We start from the raw sequence: 22,033 nt of genomic DNA, 5'->3' as shown, positions 1-22,033 counted from the left end.
TTAGCTTTTTCTGTTTTTTTTCATGTAAAAATGTCATTTTTATATTATTATTTAGTTCTCTCCCTCCTTGTTGGATATCAACATTTCAGACTTCACCACCACAGTAGCTGCAAAGCATTACCACTAGTACAAGAACATGACACCGTGCTCAGAAATACAATCTTTAAAGCAAGGGTTACCCCACTGAATATTTTATGCTTTTTGGTTTGCTTTTTGCTTAGCAATTAGGAAGTATCCTTTGTTTGTGTTTCGACAAAATTATTGTAGTAGGACACTCTACCAAAAAAGGCAAGAAAAGAGCTTTCATGCCAGTCAAGAGTTCTCTTTTTATTTTTCTAGCAATAACAGAGTCACAAAACAGGAGTATTTCAGATGTGGGCAATCTGGAGTTTGGTTAAACAGGAATGAAACAATCCACAAGTGACAACTTGCTTTTGTAACAAAGATTACCTCAAACCCAGGAAACATTACACAGTAAACCTCTCCTTGTCTGCGTTTCAAGGTAGTGGCTAAAATACTGCTTCTAGGTACTTGAAAATAGCCAGTGCTATTTCTTTCTATTTCTGTTTCTTCTGTGCCTCTTCTCGTGCCCTCCTCAGCAGGGCTTCAGCAACGGATCGGCCCACCTGACTTTTCAGACCTGAGCTGCCATGCATGTTTGTGGGTGGTTTCTCCCCCGTTTGGTGTCGCTCTGGAAGGAAAAGGTGGAGCAGTTGGGTGAAGCCAGCGCCATCCCACTCCCCCAGCCACAGCCAGCCTAGCCCCTGGAGCAGACTATTTTCTCATCGTCGCATGACTAATATAACCACAGGCACTTGAAGTGCATGGGAATTTTTCCAGCCAGTATTCAGAGGGCAGCAGCAACCTTTCTGCTGAGGAGGGTCTTATGACACATTTTCTATTTTTTTTTTCTTTCAGTAAAGAATTTGCTGGCAGTGTTGGTGCAGCAAGACAGACCCCAAACCTGGCACCATTGGAAAATGACTTTTCTCGAATCCTTCATATACCTTGAATTTCATGCCAGGACAGGCCACACTGGTGACAGTGACAGTCCGTACATTTTCTCAGGCATGTTCTCTAGTTAAGCTCTGCCAAAAATGGCTGAGCTGATCATTTCATGGTTACTGCACAAGAGCTCACAAGACGGACAGTGAAGCCTTGCTAGGCTGTGTGATATGTTCCACAGCACAATACTGGCAGCGTTCGGTGGCGGCTCACAAGGTTGTTAAGAGTCATTTTAACTCTTGCATGTGCTGACACTGCCTTTTTGGGTTCTCGTCCGGTTAGCCTGCAAGCCCCTGAGCAGGGTTAATCAGCTCCCTGCTGGCGCTCTCATTAGGAGCAGCTGAGGCATTGCTGTTTCTTCTGTGCCTCTTTTTACATCTGTTTCTATGTTTCAGAGAAGCCTTGCCAAGAACACCCCAATTTATTTAGCTCTCACGTCTGATTTGATTTGAAGTTTCTCAGCCCCTCACCCTTGGGTCTGGCCAGATCACTGGAGCAGAAGTCACAAGATTTCTTAAAAAGAAAACAACGGTAAAAAAGCTGATTAGACAAAACTGTTGAAAATCTCAAAGAATTAATTTACAGACTAGATGTGATAGCTGCCCAGAATGGCATCTTTCCAACTGCAGTGTCCCTATCACTCCAGTCAATGATGGGACAGATTAGGCACTGAATTCCCGCCAGCTGATACACTAGAGGATTTTTATTTATGAGAAATGTTGCAATTTGGTAGGCTTTGACCATTCCTTTGAACTTTGGATGTTCACTTTGCCTGATTTTGGCAAGTTTGCACCTCAGTGAATAGCTATGTGCTGTTCAAAATCTACATGACCACAGAACTGATACCTTTAATTTATAAATGTGACCCACACGTACTTTGGCTACACGAGGCCTGGTAAACGGAGAATGCAGTTACACTTCAGCATGAGAAGAGACACAGAGCTAGACTAGACCGGGGAGTTTGAAGATGTCTTGCATGCTTCAATTTCAATGCTGTCTGACTGAAAGCTTGATAAAAATCCTATCTCAACCACAAAAACTGAACAGCCAATTAATTACTAACATTGTCTCAAATGACTTCTAAGTAAAGGAGAATGTGGCTGTCTTCAAGGCTGACATTTTAGGTATGAAATTCAGTTTCACGTCGGAGATCCTTCACTCTGTTGTGCGATGAACTCTCTGCGGGGCCAGCCCTGCTGCTGGCACTCCGCCTCGCCAGCCCAGTGGGAATTCAGTTCTGCAAAAACCTCTGAATGATGCTACTAGCATCAGCCCACAGCTGATGTCTGCAAGCCAGGAGCATCACTAGCTAGTCCATAAGATAAAAATGTCAGTAAGCCTTACAGAAACACAGAAAAGTCTTCATAGAAAAGAGCATTGAAAGAAACTTCTAGCTGTGTCTTCTCTTTTGCAGTGACAGTATGTGGTTAAAACCCAACTGCTGGCTGCTAAAAGGCACAGGCCAAAATCAGATCTTTGTACTTTTGAAATATGAGGGAATTAATATTTAAACCTTCAGGCCTAATTCCTGCAGACTTACATTTCTAACTAGCTTCACAATGTCCAGTCCACAATAAGGGAAAAAAAAGTCTTCGGCGAGCAAGGAGAAAATTTCTTGTGACTGGCTCTCCAATTTTTGCTGAACAACTTATGAAAATTACAGTCCTTTCCCTTGGTTCAGTTTATAACTGGATCTCTGGGATAAAAATACAGATTTGGGACAAAACTCTGCTTCTTGCAATAGAAGAGATTGTTTTGTTTGTCTTGTTTCTTACAGAGGTCGAAGAAGGGCAGTTATTTTTTCACAAATCTAAATGGGTATCAAGTGATGGTTAAAATAGGAAAATACCCCAGGAGCTCTGGCCTCTCTGCATAGGTGCAAATCTGTAATTCAGCTGAATTCATTCCAGAGCTATATTAACCTGAGTGCAGGTCAGCAGATGGCAGGCAGGACACAAGGGCAGAGTGGGGCAGGAGAACTGACTTGTTAAACCCTGGACTTGCAACCGGATCTCTGCCAGCGGCTGTTCAAAGCCTCCAGAGACTGCAGGCAAGCCGGGGGCAGACAGGGCACTGCGCCGGCACAGGCAGCCGCGGAACCAGGGCCCCGTGCATTGATTTATTTTAGAAAGCCCAGGACACAGTTAGTGGACAGCCTAAATATAGCTCCATCAAAGTGGAAAAACAACCTGGATTCAGCCATGTACAATCAACAAACCTCCTCACACCTCAGACGCCGGGACATGCCGTACAATGTGCGAAAGTCAGCTCTTTGTGGGGGCAGAGGAGGAAGGAAAGTGCCAGCGGAGGGAGGACAGACCCTGAGCCGGAGCCGGGTCTCCCCTGCAAACACAGCAGCAGGTAGATGCAAGGGGACTTCAGCCTGCGGAGCATGCTATAGCTTCTACCAGAGCAAGAAACAGCAGTGCCCCAATGGCAAAAAAAGAAGAAATCTCTAGAGAAAGCAAACGGTAATTACATGTTTCTAGAGCTCTGTTCTCCAAAAACTTATTCCGAAGCAAGATGTGGAGGAAATCTGGTTTTTACTTATGCGAGCAGTCTTGGCCAAATGTCTTCTTTTTCCCTCCCCCTTGACTACTTCGCTAGAAATCACCTTCATTACTCACACACAAACAAGGCTGTTGCCATAGAAGTCTTCTTGACTTGGTTAAAAAGTGATTCAAGAGGATCACCCGGTGGCTGAACTGGCTTATGCCGAGAGTAAGACAGCAGAAACCAGGCCCTCTCTGGTGGCTGGGGCTGCGGGGAGAGCCCGACTCTCCCGTTAGAGCTTGCCAATCTTGGTCTCTGGTTTTGCTCAGGAAGTGAAGCTGAACAGGAAATTATTGTGCTGCGTGACATGGAGAGCTGTATTATGTAGTATTAAGAAGATCATGTTTATGAAATGTTATTTTTCCACTTTAATGGTTAAAGCTTTGGGCTTGTTTTCTTAATATAATTTTCATTTTCTGCAGTTATTCATGTTTTAGTGCTCTCCTCCTCCAAAGGATAAGATCCTCTCCTCTTTCACTAATGCACAAACTCTGCGTCTCCATGGCAGCCCCGGGGCCAAGGGAAGGGAAGGTGAGTCCTGACACATGCCGAGCGCGTGGTGGAAATCATCCCAATGTGCCTCTACGCTACCGATCGATGCTGGAGCGGCAGGCGAGGCTCCTGGGCACACATGGGGCTTTGGGGACACCGCGCAAAGTGCAGGGGGGGAGGCAAAAGGAAGGGGCTAAGGGGCTTACCATCTTCTTCCAGTGGGTAGAGATGTGGTCTCGCCTCCTTTATCTTTCAGAAATGGTCTGTAGCAAAGTGCTGGCATTGCAAGGGGCCCTGTGACTTGGAGAGTGCAGTATAAAATAATTCATCCACTTCCAAGAGTAAGGCTAAAATAAAATATACACTGCTCAGCTCATTGTAAACATTAACAATCTTCCTTATAGCCTTTCTGATGAGCCTCCTCTAGCTACTGCTATGTGCTGGAGCAGCGGTTTGGCATTGCTTTTGCAGATATATACCCTCCCGGGGACATTCCCTGAGTTAAGGGTCCCTCTTGCCTCAGAGAACTTGCACTTCTCTCATGCTTGTTAAGAGACAGAAGCTGCCAGGCTCCAGAGGTGCCACAGCAGTGAGCCTGCCCCGCTGCCCCTTCACTGCTGCGCGGCGCTGGCCCAGACACGTGCCACCACAGTGGCCGTGCTGCTGCTGCAGGCACCGAGCAGCTGAGGGCTGCCCACGGTCCCTCTGTGCCCAGGCACGCACTCCTTCCTGGGCTCCCAAACGTCCCTTTGCCAACAGAGTGGCGAGGGGTGGGATGCAGCACCCTGCCTTTAACGGGAGGTGAAGGACAGAGAGATCGGTGGGGTCTGCCCACAGGAAGGAGGGAAGGATGACACAGAGGAAGGAGCCAGGTCTGTTGGGGTGGATGGGGATGCCTGGAGATGGCGGGAGGACAGCCACATCCTCACTGGTAACTCCAGTAACTCGCTGCTGAGCTCCAGCTGCAGGGTCTGTGGACTAACCCTGCGCTAGGCTGAGCAGGCTGCAATACCCAAGGTGTTTGGTTACCCTGAGGAACGGGATGAAACCAGTCTCTTGATTAGCTGTTGGTTGATTAACGGTAGCCTGCTGTACCCTGGGTGAGACAGAGGTCCTACAGGAGATGTAATCTGGCTGTGCAGCCAGAGGCACTGCCACTGTGCAGGATGTGACACAAGGAGGCACAGGAGGGTAGCATGGACATGGATATTGTCCTTTCCTAGCCCAAGGGCTTCATTTGGTAGCTACAATATTTAGTAGACATATTTTTGTGTTATTTTAAAACACACTCTGCAGTTTCACATAAACCACTGTCACAGTCCTGAAGTTGAAAAGCAAGACAGGGCTCATAGTGTATCCTGTGCGCATGTGGATCTAATTATCGGGGGAGCATTAACAAAATAATCTCTCTCTGCCGAGGCTTACTAGGGCTCCCAAGACGTCGTCTGAGAGAAGTATCTGACATCTTTAGAGTGTTAAGGCTAAGGATTTTCCTTTAGAGCTAAACATGTGGGACACATACAATATATTTTTCCATTCTAATTAGCATTTTCATTAGCCAAACTGTGCCTGGCCCTATACTTCTAAGAGACACACTGATTTCACACACCACCGAGGAAAACAGATACGCAAAGACAGTGTAATTATGCAGGATTTTAAGCAGCTTCCACTTAACCAGTGAATGGTGTAATACTAGTCTAAAAGCTTCAGCCAGCCTTTGATGTAAAATTTAACTGTTAAGAGACAGAGAGTGGAAGAGGGAGAGAGAGAAAAGAAAAAGCCTGGAACAGACTTTGCAGACTGGAGCTGTGTGAAAACTGCTGATCAAACACTGCTTGATCAGTTGAGTGCCATGATTTGGACAGGAGGAGAGCTGAACCTCTGTTTGAACGTTGTCTCCTTCCCAGACACAAACTCAAAAGATCACCTACTCACTTGGTATTTAATTTGCAATATTGATGTGTTAAGCTGCTCCCACACACAGTAAATCAAGGAGCAAGGAGCAGAAGACAACTGCCAGCCCATACAGACAGTGACTCGCTTCATTTATTACCCAGGGAAGTGTGTCCATTTTGCAAACAGAAGTGGCATTTTCGTCGCTCGGTGGCACCCAGTGTCTTATTACAGCAGGACTGTCAGGGCGAGAGATTTATTGACAGCTTGGGTTAAAAGTGCCAAGTGGCCCATGACTAACTCAGTGAAAGCCAGCCTGATGCAGAGGTGGCCACTTGTATCTCTTTAGAGGACACAAATATACTGCAGTGATGCCAGAAGTTCTCGGGCATTATTTATCTGGGAAACAGTGTGTCTGAAAGGGAAAATAAAAGAATTTTGACAAGTTGCCCATGCTGAATATGAAGTGCTTTGCTGTCTCCTGGAAGCAAGCAGGGGTTAAGCCTGAGGAAGGTATGCCTTCCCAGGCCTGCTGGGATGCAGCTGGGCTGTCAAACCCAGCCTTTGCCTCTGTTAAAACAGGCCAGAAGCTCAAGAGCTCAAGAGACGAAAAGCAAGAGATACCTGTTCCGTCACCCACAACAGCACTTCTCCACTAGCAGCTTTCAAACAGCTAATCAAAAAAGCAAGCACAGACTGGTATAACGCTTGAAACATGCTGCTGCCTTTGCATGTCACTGTCATCCATCCTCACGTGCTCAAAAGCCCACAATCTGGTTTTTAGATGAGGCACTGGAAAAGCTATTGCCCATGAAGCTGAGCATCGCACCGCACAATGATATAGCCCTGTAGTACAGCACTGTCTCTCTCAGGAGCAGGCCAGAAGATTTGCACTGAATTTGTAAGGCCTCAGAACCAAGACTTTCGGGCTGTGCTTGTTCTGGAGTTTTCTTGACCTGCTTGTAGCTTTGTTTTACTTTGTTTTCCTTCATTTAGCTGTGGCAGCAAGTTCTCTAGGTGACCACGTATGCAAAGCTGATTTCTTTTACTTTTGTATATCTTTGCTTTTACAAGCATGCTTTTATGGAGATAGCAGTTATTCTACACAGAATGAGATATTTATGACTAATATAATAATGTAGTGTAGAGGAGGACGGGTCTGCTAAAACGGCCATCGAGAAGTGGAGACACAGGATGAGGCGCAGAAGAGCACAGGCATGGGATGATGAGAGATGGGGCACAGGCTGGCACTGGTGATCCCACAGCTATAAACATCTCTCCCATAGTCAGTTCAATAAAAGTGGAGCTGGACAAAACTGGGTTTAGGGTAAAAAAGGCAACAAAGAAATAGTACCAAACATATGTAAAAGGCACCACATATAGTAAATTTCAATGAAACATGCAGCTGCACACCACTGGAGAAAGAGAAAGGTGTAAAAAAACATGTTACCAAACTTATGAAAATGACTCCAAGTGGATCCTTAGTTCGAGGAAGGAGACACCATCAACCTGAACATCACACTCCTCCCTGCAAAGCACTCCAGATGCCCCTGACTCGCTGCAACACTCCCAGCCCCACCAGACTGAGACCATCCACCTCAGGGCAGGGAGGAGCAGGGGACGGGCGAGCCTGACACCAGGAAAAGGGGTAGAAATTAAGTGTGTGTGAAACGATTTTAACTGCACTGTTATTCTTTCTTTTTCTGTAACAATTAGATCTAGACTAGCAGTGATTCTTGAATTACTGTTAAGGTTTCAGTATAAAGTGAGCTGCTTCTTCACCTGTAAACAAGATTTTTAACATAAAAATTGCTAGAATTAATGAAATGTGGTGACATCAAAATGACGGAGAGGTCACAGATAGGAAAGAGTCTACTGGTCTTCTGCGGGTTTGCTCCGGGCTGTCACAATTCCCATGACTGAGCTGTGGTACGGGGTGACTTCTGGAGGTCAGACGAGGCATGGCTGGGAGCTGCACAGCACAGCATGTTCCTTGGCGAGGGACAGCTATTTTGGCAGAGAGCGGCCACGGTGGCAAGCTTTCACCCACCACAAGGAAATCGCTGCCTTTCCCAAGAAAGGGAACACGAATGGATCCCAATGAGGAAAAGAGAATCCTGGGACAGATGAACTGAAACACACATTATTTATGTCGAAATACTAAAGATCAGGCCAGAAAATGCTATAGCCAAATTGATTTGGAAGGGCCAAGCTGGATTCATGAGAAGGAGTCTAGCAGAGGATGGTATGTGCATAATTTGTAACTTAACCCACGCTGCAGCGATATGGAGACACCAGCTGTCATACCCTTTGTGGATGCATAGAAAACATTTAACATGATTTAATGGGACTATTTGGATCAAGTGATGTTGAAGTTTGTTTTTCACAAGACCTTTGCTGATAGTGTTTTCTTTATGGACCTTCTCCTGCTAAACTGTCGCCAAAACTCAGCAGGATGAAATTTCTTCTCCATTTTCCCTGGGAAAAGAAAAGCACTGCAGTTCAGTGGGGCTAATCATACTAGCAGGTATCAAGTCTTTAACAGTCTTTTATCAAGTCCTTTTTTTCTTTTCTTCATAAATAGGGAAAGGGGTATTTGCAGCTGCTAGGTTAAAGCACCTGGGAAACACCAACTGCAAAAAAATAGAGGCTTGGGAGGCCTGGGAGGCCAGCATCCGATGCATTATCATGCAAACTGCATCACGTAGAGCACCAACTACCAGTTCTGTAATCACAGCTTTTATGAACTCCAGGAGCTGCAATGTGCTTTGAAAACTTAGTTTTTGGATGGACGTATCTGGATGATGGATCCACGTCAGCCTAGTCAGCTCGGTGGAATGAAACTTACAGATATCATCAAGCTTTGTATCAATAGAAGCACAAGAGTCTGGCAACTCTTCAGATGGGCCAACATTTTCAAAGGTCATTGCCAATTTTGCAATACCAGATTTTTAGTCTAATGCTCAGACCTATGCCACCTGCTTTACAGATATACACAGAAAAGCTGGTCTTTGCTCCAGAGACCTTACTTTCTAAACACATGGATCCCATACAGGCAAGGCTGCTGCTAGAATTAATAGTCTACTAATCATGTTAGCTTTTACTTTTCAGCATATGCTGATGCCATATTTCTGCAGCCAAGTTATCTATAACATGATGGATAGTTTTGTCTGCTTCTAATTTTCAAGTAATAGTGGGAAAATTTTAGATTTAATCAGAAGAACCTGACATTATTCTACAGTTTTGTCCTTGGCATTGCTTTCACGATTCAAAAACATTCCCAGTGCCCCGCTTTCAAACTCTTAATAGAGGTGGGGGTGGGTAGACCCCAAACTTCCCGCCTCCATCATTATGAGTGGGACTCACTCAAGAGGTGAGTCGGTTTCCCATTACTTGCTTCAGGGCCTAGACCTCCCATGTCGCCAGCCCAGCACCAAGGCTGCTCTCACAGTGTCCAACCCAGCCACCACCCTGTGCCTTGGACAGGGGCCACAGGGCAGGAGAGAGGCTGCTGCTGGGAAATATTCCTCCTTGAGGCTTTCTGGAAAGCTGTCTAACTGTAGGACCCGCTGCACTGCCATATTGCCCTGGCAAAGCAGCTGGCGGTGGGGAGGGCAGGCGCGGTGGCTCTCCGGTGCTGGCAGACGGAGGAGTCGGGAGGGTGTAGTACTCTGCGGGTACTGCCACGGTCCTTGCCCAAGTTGGACCGTGTGCTGCCGAACAAAAGCACTCGGGAATGTTTTGCTGCGGTACGTTCCCTTTCCCATCCTGGCAAGATAAGTCATAGAGCAGGGCGAGTTCATTATGTTCCATGTTTGTTGATCTAAGTGAGACAGAATGAACTAAGACTGATTTTATTTGGCTGGAAAGGTCTGAACAGCAGCTAATATTAAACACCTCTCATGTGAAGCAGGGACATTGGTACTGAAAGAATTATAATGACTTAATGTGAACATTAATAAAGTGTTCATGAATAATACATTTTAAATTATTATCTAGGTATTGGCTGGCTGGAGCTCCAACCTTAGCCCATATTTCTCTGGCACTATTTAACCTCATCACTAATTTAGGGAATTAGAGGCACTAGAAACCCTACCTGTGGGGGAATATGGATAAAGTTAATAGTATAATCCTTGTCCCAGTCACACACTGTTTCCCTTTTTCTCCTATAAAAGAGGGTAACAGATAAAATGAAGTCTATGACTGTAGTCCATAAAATGAAGTCTACACTGGGTCTGTGGCCTCTTCACACAGTGAGATGGGACTTCAACCAACCCAGGCCATGCAGCGTCCATAGGAGCTCGTCAGAAGTGCAGGAGCCATTTTTCTTTGAGGCTGCAAGTGCCTCCAGCAGGTCCCTGCTAGTTCCACGTGCTGTTGATGTGGCCAATAACTGCATTGTCTCTGATGGAGCAGACAGCAAATTCAGCCCATCTCCTTTTGATTTTAAGAGTCAAGATTAGGATTCATTTGGAAAACATCCCCTTGGCCAGAACTTTCCAAGCAATGGATGGAGGAGGCAGATAACACCGTAATACATAGGCTCGTAAAGTGACACACTGGACTTCTCTCGTCTTTCCGTTGGCTGCTGGAGTGGATGTATCCATTTCCAATACCCAGCACACTCCACATGTACCTCCTGCACAGCTGCTTCTTGCAGCCATGAAACTGCACCTCTAGCAAGTATATTAGTAACACAGGGTACAGCTACACAAACAGATTGCTCTGAATGAAGTGGAGGTGTGGATTTACAGTGTCAGTGTAGCTGCTAGTGGCAACTTCTCAGAGGCAGCCTCTTCTCTTGGAGCAAGTTTCCCTTATGGTTAGGCAACTTTTCACTTACCACAGGCTGTGAACGGGACCTTGCTGCGGAAAACATGATGTGATGTAAATGCACATCCCTACAGTCACTTGTTTGTATAGCTGTACCTCTAGAAATAAGAGTTGCAACCAGAGTAGAGCTTGAAAAGAGCCCTGCTGCTGGCCAAACAATGCTTTCAAAAGACTTTCAAACACTGCTTCATGTGGGATTTGTAAATTGTTTTGCTGTATGAATCACTGCGGCACCCGAGCCCGTTTCAGCCTGAGTCCGAAGCATGGTTTATAGTTAAAAACACCATGCAGCTGTAATACAATAACAAAGCGGTTCTTCTGACTAAAACTGGCCACAGTCCTAGGGGCTTTTCTCTTGCTTTCTCAGTCACACCCTTCCCTTAAATCCCCTCCTGGGTCATGCAGCTGACCCCAAGTCCAGGGCCTTTAATAGCTAGTCTAAACCAGCAAAATGATTTTCCAGAGCGGAACATTTAGGGTTTGATATATAGATAAAGAGTGAGCTTTAGTACTGTCTCATTTTTGACTCATGAGCAATGCCTGACCTCACTGATGTGCCCCCAGCTGGTTTTCAGAAACTGAGCTATCAATCAGGGGAAATATTCATCCTCAAATTCCCAAGCACCATAGGTGTCATGTGGATGTCACCAGAAGGCCATGCCAACTGCACACCCACGCACCTCTCTTCTGCTGTACCCCAAACTGCTGTGGCCCTTCAGGAGCTTAAACATCTGCAGCCTCTCTACTGCTCTTGGGTACAGACATAGGTGACAGCTGTTGGCTTTCTTCCAGCAGTGTGAGCACCCAGAGAAGGCAGCCAGCAAGGACCTGCATGTACCGCCGGGCATGGCCACCCCTCCCCAGTCAAGCAATGCTATGCAGGACTATGCTTTAATTTGGGATTGGGGTAGGGCTAAGCAGAAGGGACGTTTTCTGCAAAATGTACCTGTTTTCATCAGAATTTTTTTGAAGATTGAATTAAAGTAAGGGAATGCAGAGAAATACATCTTTGCAGTACCCAATTTGAAATTGTGAATTTTTGAATGTGATCCTTAAAAAAAAAAAAAAAGAAATCCTTTCTTTTTTTTGAAGAAAACCTCAAAATCTGCAGAGAAGTGTTCCCCAAATTTCTCCAAATTTTCCCCAGATTGAAACTCCTGTCCAAGCCAGGCATTTTCACAGAAACAAAAGCAGTAACAAAGCTGGATCATTAACATAGTGTAGAAACCAAGTTTCAGCTGATTGTGTTGGAAATGTTCATATTTTCAATATCTTTTTCTTCTTTACCAGTTCTAATAAACCACATTAACTTAGGGGAAGGAGATACTACAACACACAAAAACCTTAGTTGTCTTCAGTGCTCTGCAATCTCTCTTTAGCAAGCTAGGTGTCTGGTTTTGTCATCAATTCAGACATCACCCCACCTTGCAGTCCACAAGAGTGCCTATGTGCTGCACTAGCTCTGCCTAGACCAGCATCCACTTTTAAGTGATGAAAGTCCACAGAACCAGGTGTTTCTAGGCCAAGCATTCCAGTAAGTGAAATTTATTGTTTTAATATTCCTTTCTCCCATTTCTCCATCAAGGGATCTTCCATCACTAAATCAACATGACTCAGCCTGCTGCAGGAAGACAGAAAACAGGACAAGCACAGGCCATCCAAAAATAAAATGGAGCCAAAGAAGTCTCCTCTGCAATATTGACTTTTACTACAGCACCAAGATGACACAAGAGAGCTACTCTGTGAGGTCAACAGAAGAAGCAGATAGCAAGAAAAGCTTGTAATTGGTGTCAATATGACAAGAAAGGATGAAAATCACCATGGTTTCCACGTTAAAGATAGAGATCTGAGGTCCTGCACAGAGCAGGAGCAGGTAATAGGGTCCCTCCAGCTCAGTGCCTTTATCATCACACTGGTCACAGAGGAGGGCAGGAAGGTTTGAGGGCAGATGTTTGCTTTGTGCTTTGCCCCTTTCTCTGTGCCCAAGGCCAGAAGGATAAGAGCATCTCCTATCTCAGTGTCCACTGGCAATTTCTCACTGCCAGAGAAGGGAAAATTGGGCTCGGCAATACCCTGTCTTATGGATGGCCCAAATGTACCACCCAAGGGAGAGGACAGAACTAGCACCTTCAGCCTTCTCACTAGATCTGCCCCTCCCTGTAAGTGCCCCGTCCAGCTCCTACAGGATACCTGGAAGTGGTCTATTTCTAATAATGCTGAAGGAGTTTAGTCTCTGACAGTAGGTAGTGCACAAAACCAGGGTAAAAATATGATCCAGAGGGTTTATAATCTAATTAAAGAGTTTAATTCTTTATACACACTGTAAAACTGAAAATCCAGGGTAGGTCCATTTGAAAACAAAGCAAACCAGATAAATGTGAACTGTTTCACACTGGGCTATGGGCATATTTATGTGGAAGACCGAATAAATAAATTAGTGGTTTCTTTTCTGATAATGTAAATATTCCCAAGAACACTGGAGATCCCAGCGAAGTCATCTGGACGGGGATATAATGCAGTGCAGATGTGAAAGTGCTTGCAGGGAAAGAGGGCGCGTCCAAGCCTTTCCCGAGACTCTCCTAATACCCTTATGACAGTGATCTGCCTCAGTGTTGTTGTTGGCATGGCTTGCTCAGCAGCCATCACAGCCCAGCTCCATAATTGAAGCTACAGGCCCAATTCATTAAAAGAAGATTTACTGGTGTTAAGAGGGTTTTGTTATAGATCTTGTTTTCATAAATGGGGCTCTACAGTGCATTATGCTTGTGATTTACAGAGGAAAGAAAAAACTCTGAATTATGGGGAGAAGTGCATACGAGCAAGGTTCTTGGAGTGAGAATAGTTTAGTATGGAAACGAGATGCGGATCTGGGGGAGAAGGAATTCAATCTCCTCCTATCCGCTGGTGTCCCAGGAGATGTCACAGCAAGACGCAACCACACTGGGGTTGTTGTGGTGTTCTGTACACCACTCTGCTCCTGCTACTGTCCTGTGTGCTCCAGCAGCTCCAGGGTAGAGGTTGCAAGGTGCGGGGGGCCCAGCTCCCACTGCTCACTGCCTCCTAAGTGTAGCCTCTCCTGTCTCGGAGAACTGCTCAGCTAAGTGCTGAGACCCTGTAGATGTCGTCTACACTTAGGGTGGCTTTCCAAGCAGACTTGCAAGTACAGCCCAGCATGGTTAGCAGGGGGAACTGCAGCTATAGTGCAAGTGACTATGGGAGCTATAGTGCCAGAGATGTGCTGGACATCTGGATATGGCGTAATAAATAATGTTTAGCAAATAGAGACCTAGTCAATATGAGTAGTGGAGTCCTGGGCATGTCATGTCTCATCCTAAAATGGATGCCTGAAAACCCATGCTCCCCAGTTGCCCCCCTCTTTCCATTGACTACAAAGGGAGCCAGGGTGACTGGCCCCAGTCAAGATGAAGTCCCTCCACAGGTCCTGATTTAAGCCTAATTACAATGTTCAAATCCCAGTTGCCTATGTGGCAGATTACAAACAGCATGGCTATGTACAGTGCTATCTACAAGGCAGGAGCAATACAACGCCTGGATCCAGATAGGGAAATCCTGAGGACAGACCAAAACTTTTCTAGTCCCCTTCCCCCTCCCCTTAAAAGAGTTGATGCCGCTTAGACTTTATGTCTAGAGTGTAAAACAATTGAGTAAATTATCATGTTCTGTTACTGAACCCTTTAGGTTTCTGTTATTAAAAAAGCATCTAAATTATTTTATCAAAAAACTGTGAAAGCTTCCAATTGTTATGGGGTTTGTCTCTCAAAATCCAAAAAAGGCTATCATGTAATTAACAAACCTAATGAGTAATGCACAGCTTAGTATCAGCCCCTTCGGAGCTGCTCAAAATCCACAACAGCCAGGAGTTAACAGACCTATAGTAGTCAACAAGGGAAATTGCTGTATGTTTTGATTTATGATGCTATGTTATAATTATTTTGCTCTTGCAATACCTGATAGGCTGTAGTGACCTACAAGTGACACACAGCTCTTCCAGAGGGTGTCCTGTATGCAGCCAAGCAATTTCCCTGGCCAGCTCTTGTGCATGCAAACCATTTGCTGGAAACATTCAGTCACATCTTTACAAGTGATTCACTTACTATAGGGATATTATAAAGGCCAAAAAAGTTTGTAGGATTTTTAATAAAAAGGAAGTGTGAGGTGAAGCATTTACTGCCTTTAAGTTGTTCATGTTTCTCCAGCAATCAGGAGCTAGTTTCCAGGGGCCCTGCAGGTGTTCGAGTACACAGTGGATTTGACAGGGTCTATTTTTTGTGCCAAGCAGTAGATTTTTAAGCAACATTTGGAAATGTTCACAGAAAAGAGCAGTTTTGGATTTGTACAATGGGAACGGTCATGCACAAAACCTGAAGCTAAGTTTCACTTGCCCAATGGGAGAACAAGGAGCAAAATCATCCTTATGAGTCAGGAATTCAGTCAACTCAGTCACTGTCCAAATACTGCATACTAGATACAGGCTGCTCCCAAATTGCTTTTGACAAGGAAGTTATTCACAGAGTAATTTTGATTAAGCAAAAATGTTCTAAATGGTCATAATCTGCTTGTGGCCAATTCACAAAAGGAAAAAAAGAGAACTCATCCAAATACAATCTTTATTCTAAGAAGTTTATTCTGTTCTAATCACATGGCAACAGTCAGGTATATGTAGCCAGTCACACCCCACTGGCAAGCCATCAGCAATAGGACAGCAGGAAAATCAGCCTTGATGCTTCAAACCCATGTTTTTCATTTGCAAACCTCTGAAGAACCATGTAGTAGAGGGGAAGATCCTGCATTTCAAATGCAAGCTGGCTGACAACAAGCGGTTAACTTGGACAATCCCCGCAGGAGTTGTTCCAGGGATGCACAGATAATGGCTGAAAACCATAGTTTTAGATCAATCATATTTGACAACCCAATTTCAGGGCTGGGCTTTTTCCGTGTTGGAACTGTAAAGTTAGAAACAGATTAACAAGCCTGCCTAATAATTGGCATTCCAGCCTGTCAGAGTCATATTATTGCACATAAAACTTCTGTTAGATAAACAATACAAAGGTTGCCAAGATGAGTAATCAAAAGCTAGGCAATACCAGAAATAAGGTCATTATGCTCTGTTTTAGCACTTTGAATGACACAGCCATGTTATCCTTCTGTGGCAGTCATCACTGTCGTGTCTGTCCTCCACAGAAAACAATTATTATTTTCAAGACAGTCTGTGAGATTAGCATTTCCATGAGTGAATAACCCACCTATACTCACCCATATAAATCATGACAGCCAGAGCTTGCCAGAAAATTGACTGCTCTGTTTGAAGTGTCTCTCACCTGATTTTTCAAGGTTTTTAAGCATGGCACCTCATCTGCCCAAAGCACAGCTCCCACTGGCTTTCAGTGGCACTACCTACTTCTTCAAAGACTATTTGAATGATGTGGCCCATGTCACCCCGGGAGAGAGAGACAGGGACAATCCAGCTTTCTGGTTTGGTACTGTCCTTTCTGTCCCTGTGCTTCCTTGCTGCAATGTGCGCTCCCCTTGCATTTGTGCTCAGAGAGGATGGACTCTGGGAGGTACTAAAATCACAGTCTGTAAATGTACCTTGAAGACTGCTCTGGTGTTTCAAAGGCTGTTCTTTTGCTCCATGCTCTGCGCTATAATCAGTTCTTTTGCAACATTGTGAGTGCTTTCCAGAGAGTGAAAGAACTGTCACTCACCCTACCCTGCCCCCCCCCCCCAAAAAAAAGGGCACTCAAGAGTTTCAGACCATGAGGAAAAAAGCATTTTCCATCCTTAACTTGGATCTTGGAAGTAGCTCAAGCTGGAAGTCTGGCATGGGAAACCTGCCCAAACATTTTTAAAAGTTTGGCAAAATCACAAACAAGGAAGAACCAGGGTCTTACAACAGGGAAAAATGTTCCACCCAAATAATGAGTAGAGCTGCTAGATCTCTTCAAAATAGCACTTGATATAAGAATCTATAAGAGTTTCTCCACATAGGGTTCAAAGCTAATAAGCTAAGAACTGGTGTTTTATGAAGACCTAGAAGGATCACAGAGAATCCTCTACATTTTCCTGTAGACGTTCACTGAGATTAGACTGACACCAAGAGTTGTACTGAACTAAATCTGCAGCCAAAAAGTGATAGTGTCTCTTGGTTAATGTGAGTAGCCAGTCTCTTCAGATTGAATCACTAGATCTCTGTTCTACACTAACAACCTGTAGGACTAATTCATGGAGTATAATTGATCACTTATTAAATCAAGGTGACAAAAAATATTCATACAAATCAGCTTCTTTCTTCCTGCAGATGGCTTCTTCAAAAATGCTACTGTTCATTTGCAGAAAGCCCTGGTCAGAAGAGAAAGGAAAAGCATTAGTTTGATGCTGACTGTCTGTGTGAGCATTGTCTCTCTTTACCTGTTTGTCTGAGGGCTAAAATGTGGGAACTGAAAGTGACTCAAAAAGTTCTGATTTAGTTACCTAATGTTAGATATGCTTGAATTTTTATCATCCCAAATTCTCTTTCAGGTTCTTTGCTTTACACTCATCTCTATTCTTTTGGATTTAGTTTTCGCTGATACATGTTTTCCCTAAAGCCTCTTGCACTGCAGGAAAGAAGAGCTCCCTGAAGACGGTTTTCGTAGATCTTTAAAATAATACTGGCTTACACATTAAAAGACAGACACAGCTGCAGTGAAGGGTACTAGGCTTTTGATCTTGAAAAAATAAGGACCTGGGTTTAAAGAACGTTCATTTTATGCAAATAAATCTGTGCAGAAAAACAGCGTAAGAGAAATCTGTGCCCTTTAGACACCAGGGAAAGCAGCTGGCCTGGCTCGCACACGAAGCAGCCTGCAGGTGCTGGGAACCGGCCAGAGGGTGAGATTCTCAGCTGCTGGACTCAAACCTGGCCTTTGCCACAGCAGGAGCAGGAGGACGTGCTTGAGGGAGCAGGGCTCTTGTGGTAGCTGTCCCTGGAGAGACATTCACCTCCTCCTGGCTCCAAGTGCTTGAAGGGAGCTCTTTGGCTCTTTGCATCTATCAATCAAATGCAGATATCTATCAGGCTGGATGTTGTGTTTGTCTTTTCTTGTGAAGTAAAACTTAATTTGAGAAATGTTTGTTCAGAGGTGATGGCTCGCAGGTATTTCCCTGTAGGGCAGCCTGTGTTCTCACTTTGGTCAGCTCAGAAAGTCAGGTAAATGCTTCTGGAGAGCTGCAGAGGAGAGTCTGATTTATTACTCATTTGAAACAAGAGGATTTTCTATTTGCAGGACTTGAAACCTTTTCTGTTTATTTATCTTTTTTTTTTTTTGTCCTACTGTCATGACTATGGATTTTCTCCCTTTTCAGTGTCTTTTATATGAATATCCTGCCTTATCATAGGCAGTACTAGAAGGTAAGGGGAGACGAAAGGAGTGCAATTCCCACGTGTTTCTTCCCACCCAGGCACATCTGAAGTGCTTGGCCTTCATCTCCCTCCTATAGTCTGTAAAAACAAAGGAATCAGTATAGGTAAAAAACGTTATGCTCTGTTTGGTGACTTGCAAAGGGCTGGCAATTCCAATGAGTGTGTAATGAGCTGAGGCTGACACAGCACAGGTAATGTGATGGCACTGTCTGCCTTTTGTGTCACTGCAGAGAAGGAGATGGAGCGAGTCATCTGCCCATCTGCCAGCTAAGACAGGAAAGACAATATGTGTAGAGAGCTGGAAAAACAAACATTTTAAGAAAAACAGATGAGAAAGAATGGAAAACACACTCATAAAGATGTAGTGCTAGTACAACCTTTTCCTACCTTCAGATCTCAAAATGCTTCACCATTTTATGAGATGGAAAGCACAGAAAGCCCATTGCAAAGTTCATCAAACCTGTTTACATCAGAATCGATGGTCAAAAATTACCTTTATGCTACTGCACTCTTGAAATGATCCTCTTTCTTCCTCCCAGCTCATCTTGTGACATGTTTCAATATAAATGTCCCCTTCCCCACAACAGAGGTTCACTGAGTTCAAAGGTTGGAGGAAAACTAAGGTAAATTTGGGATGGAGATGGGTTTCAGGAAAAATGGGGTTAATTTGGCAACATCTCTTTCAAACTTTGAGAAAAATGTTTAAGTGATGGGCGAGGTTACAGAGCAGCTGGACAATTAATTGTTCAGTTCAGTGGGTGTTCCCAGTCATCCTGGGACCCAGCTCCCCATGAAAGAAATGCCAAGACACAGCTTTCCTCCTCCAGCATCAAGCTAACATGCCTAATCCCTTCCCAGCTATTCTTTAGCCATCTCGACACAATCAACAATGAAAAACAAAGCCAACCTCCACAGACTTTCATTTTACTCACTGCCTTCAAGCTATTTTCCACACAAGTGTGAAATGTCAAATTTGCCTACACTGGGTCTGAAACCACAGGACTGGGATCAGACAATTCAGTTGTGGTATCAAAGTCAGATGGGATTATGGGTTACATATTTGGGACCGGGGTATAGGATGGCGGGCATGAAAAGAGCTATGGAGCTCTGGCTGCTAGGGTTTGGCAAGTGGGAAGAAACTGTGGTTAATCCAATTTTGAAAACAGCCTCTTATTGCTTTGCCTCCATGAGAACCATCACTGGAATAAATGCCAGGTCTTTTGAAATATTCATTAAAAATAAAAGATTCTCCCTTGCCAGAAGCAGCCTGGAGTATGTAAATCCAACCTCATAATCTGGGTATGTACCAGGCAGAGCAGAGAGTCTGGTTGCCATGCATTGGCTTTTATTCTTTTTTGAGATTCTGGGTTACATTTCAGTCTCTCCTTCTAAAAGTATCCTATTTTGTATAAATAATTTGATATTCAGTAAGAGCTGGAGAAACGTTGTCTATATAGGCCATTAGTTAGAGTAAACTGATTACTAATTACTGGCATCCCAGTTTAGAAAGAGGAAGTAATTAAAAACAGAGGGTTTTGGCCAGAGTGCAAGGTATAAATGAGAACAAGCCAGGCATGACACCAAGGGCAGGGAGGAAGGATGGCTACAGGAGGAAAACAGGATGCTCTGAAGGGGTTTACTGAAGGGTCAAATGTTGATGATGTTTTGGCCAAAGCGGAACTAGAGGTGTTGTGTTCAGAACCAAGAGCAGATGTCAGTGGAGACAGATGTTTTAAAAGGTCAGTGGTAGCTGGTGAATGTGGTGACACTGCTGAGTAATTTCATGTGTGTTTTGTTGATCGCTTCCTAGTCCTGGGAAATCCTCTCATGGTGAAGTTGTGGGTCTCCACGCACCCACGTGTCTCAGGGATGCTAAAAGGGCAAACTGGCTGATGGTAGTAGACGGACTGGCCACTGAGAAGAGCAACGCTGGGCCAGGTGCCGTATCTGGTGCCTCTACAGACCTGAAGGGAGCTGCTGAGGTCAGGTAAATGCTCCCAGGTAGGACTATCCTAAGGAAAGTCACAGTGAAAGTGGTTTCAGGACAGACGTGTATTGATACATGCCTCATAGGTGAATCCAAGGAGGCGTGAGCTCCAGTGGAAGGTTTTTGGAATTTTTTGTCTCTTTCCGGGTCTGCCAAATGATGCTTCTAACAGTGTGTCACAGCACCAGCTAGAGCAGCAAGCCACCACACTGAATCTACCTGGCCTCCCCACCCTCATCTGCCACCGGCTCTTTCTGCCCCCTGTCCAGGCTCCAGTTTAACAGGACTTGGAGCCCACCAGCTCCCACCTATCCCATCTGCCTCCCACCCAACCTCAACCTATCTCTGAATGCTCCTGCCAAATCCTATCGCCCTATCACAGCCCGCTTGCTTTTCAGCTGGCTCACAACCCCCTTTAATCTTTGCTAAAAGGTGCCTGACCAGCACACCACCCCCTCCCCGCCGCACTCTTCCCCGTCCCCCACACTGCTCAGTAACCCCAAGGCCAGGATGACGATGAGCAGGGTCAGGGTGGCGAATGGCCTCCCTGCCAGCTCGGCCTGTCGGGGCTGAGCCGCTTGGGTGGGCTGGTCATGACAGGCCCTGCAGCAGCTTTTCAAGGACCACCCCGCTCTGCCGCAGGGCCAAGGCCTCTCCTCCGCCTGGTACTAGGTGAGCTCCCCAGGGACCCTCAGGACTACCACTCCTCCTGCACCCCTCTGCCTCAGCTCTCCGCTGTGCCTGGGGTGAGGCAGGGGGGTCATCCCCAGAACCTCGACCACGGTGCCCCGCGTGCCCCAAGACCCTCGCTTCGCGCCTGCCGGCACCTGGCGGGGCCGGGGCCCTCTCCTTGGCCCTGCCCGTGAGCCCCGGCCCGCGGCAGCCCCTCAGGCGCTGGGCCGCCCCCGGCAGCGCCCTCACCGCCGCCGACGCCGCGGCGCGGGCGAGGGCGGCCGCGCCCCGCGCCCCTGCTCCCGGCCCGGGCCGGCCCGCGGCGCGCCCCGCAGGTGGCGCTGTTGCAAAGGCTGCCGCCGCCGGCGCGGCGGGAGGGTCGGTCCCCGCGGCGGGGCACGGCCCGGCGGGGCACGGCCCGGCAGAGCCGGCGGGGGGAGAGCGGCGAGGTCCGCTGGCCCGCCGCCTGCTCGGGGAAGGGCGGCCGGCGGCAGCGGGGACGGCGGGGTCAAGCGGCTCTGCCCGCCGGGACTGCAGCGCGGTTTTTCGCAAGGCTGCGAGGAAGGCCTGAATTTACCTGTGTTTCCCCCTTTCTGACAGAGCCTCACGATCCCGAGGGACGCTGGGGGATCCCTGAGGAGGCTGTGCAGAGCGGGGGTGCCACAGGATGGGCAGTATTCTCAAAGACTTGGCAAACTGTGGCCTCTTCTCGTCACGTTTTCCCTTACATAAAGAACACCAATAAAACGAAAAGCAGAGTAATTTTTCACTGACAGACTTTCTTCCGCGGAAAACAACCAACCGACCCTGGTGGCAAGCCTGAGGGCAGCCTTACCCCACATGAGAGACCTGCAGCCCCCCGGACACAGTGTTGACACAAAATGGCACCCTCCCTGGCAGTGGTGCCGTCCTCCGAGTGTGGGAAACCCTGGTGTCTCCTCACAGATTTTGGCTTAGGGTCGGGGCTCGTCTCGAGAGGGATCAGGGCAGCAGGGCAGCCCTGTGTGGGGCAGCGATGGCTGCCAGCTCTGCGGGGTTGCAGTGGCACTGGGGCCGTGGCCCAGCGGCCATGCCTCTGAGAGGATTTGTGAGGAAGGGGCGGCAGCGCCTCGTTGTCTCCGCTTGGCTGCTCTGCGTGAGGGAGAGATGGGGAAGCGAGATCTGAGTCCTGCTGA

The 22,033-nt window shown here is 46.3% G+C and overlaps 1 long non-coding RNA gene across 1 annotated transcript; it reads left to right on the top strand.

Moving 5' to 3' along the window:
* The first annotated feature begins 2,918 nt into the window (after window positions 1-2,918).
* On the top strand, window positions 2,919-21,973 carry LOC138684188 (uncharacterized). Its single transcript, XR_011323567.1, has 4 exons — window positions 2,919-3,476; window positions 3,981-4,089; window positions 12,362-12,649; window positions 21,459-21,973. It is a non-coding gene; the product is annotated as an uncharacterized lncRNA (long non-coding RNA).
* The last annotated feature ends 60 nt before the right edge of the window (window positions 21,974-22,033 follow it).

Source organism: Haliaeetus albicilla, chromosome 2 (assembly GCF_947461875.1).
Source record: "Haliaeetus albicilla chromosome 2, bHalAlb1.1, whole genome shotgun sequence".
Classification (NCBI taxonomy): domain Eukaryota; kingdom Metazoa; phylum Chordata; class Aves; order Accipitriformes; family Accipitridae; genus Haliaeetus; species Haliaeetus albicilla.
This window is presented reverse-complemented; position numbering and strand designations above follow the sequence as displayed.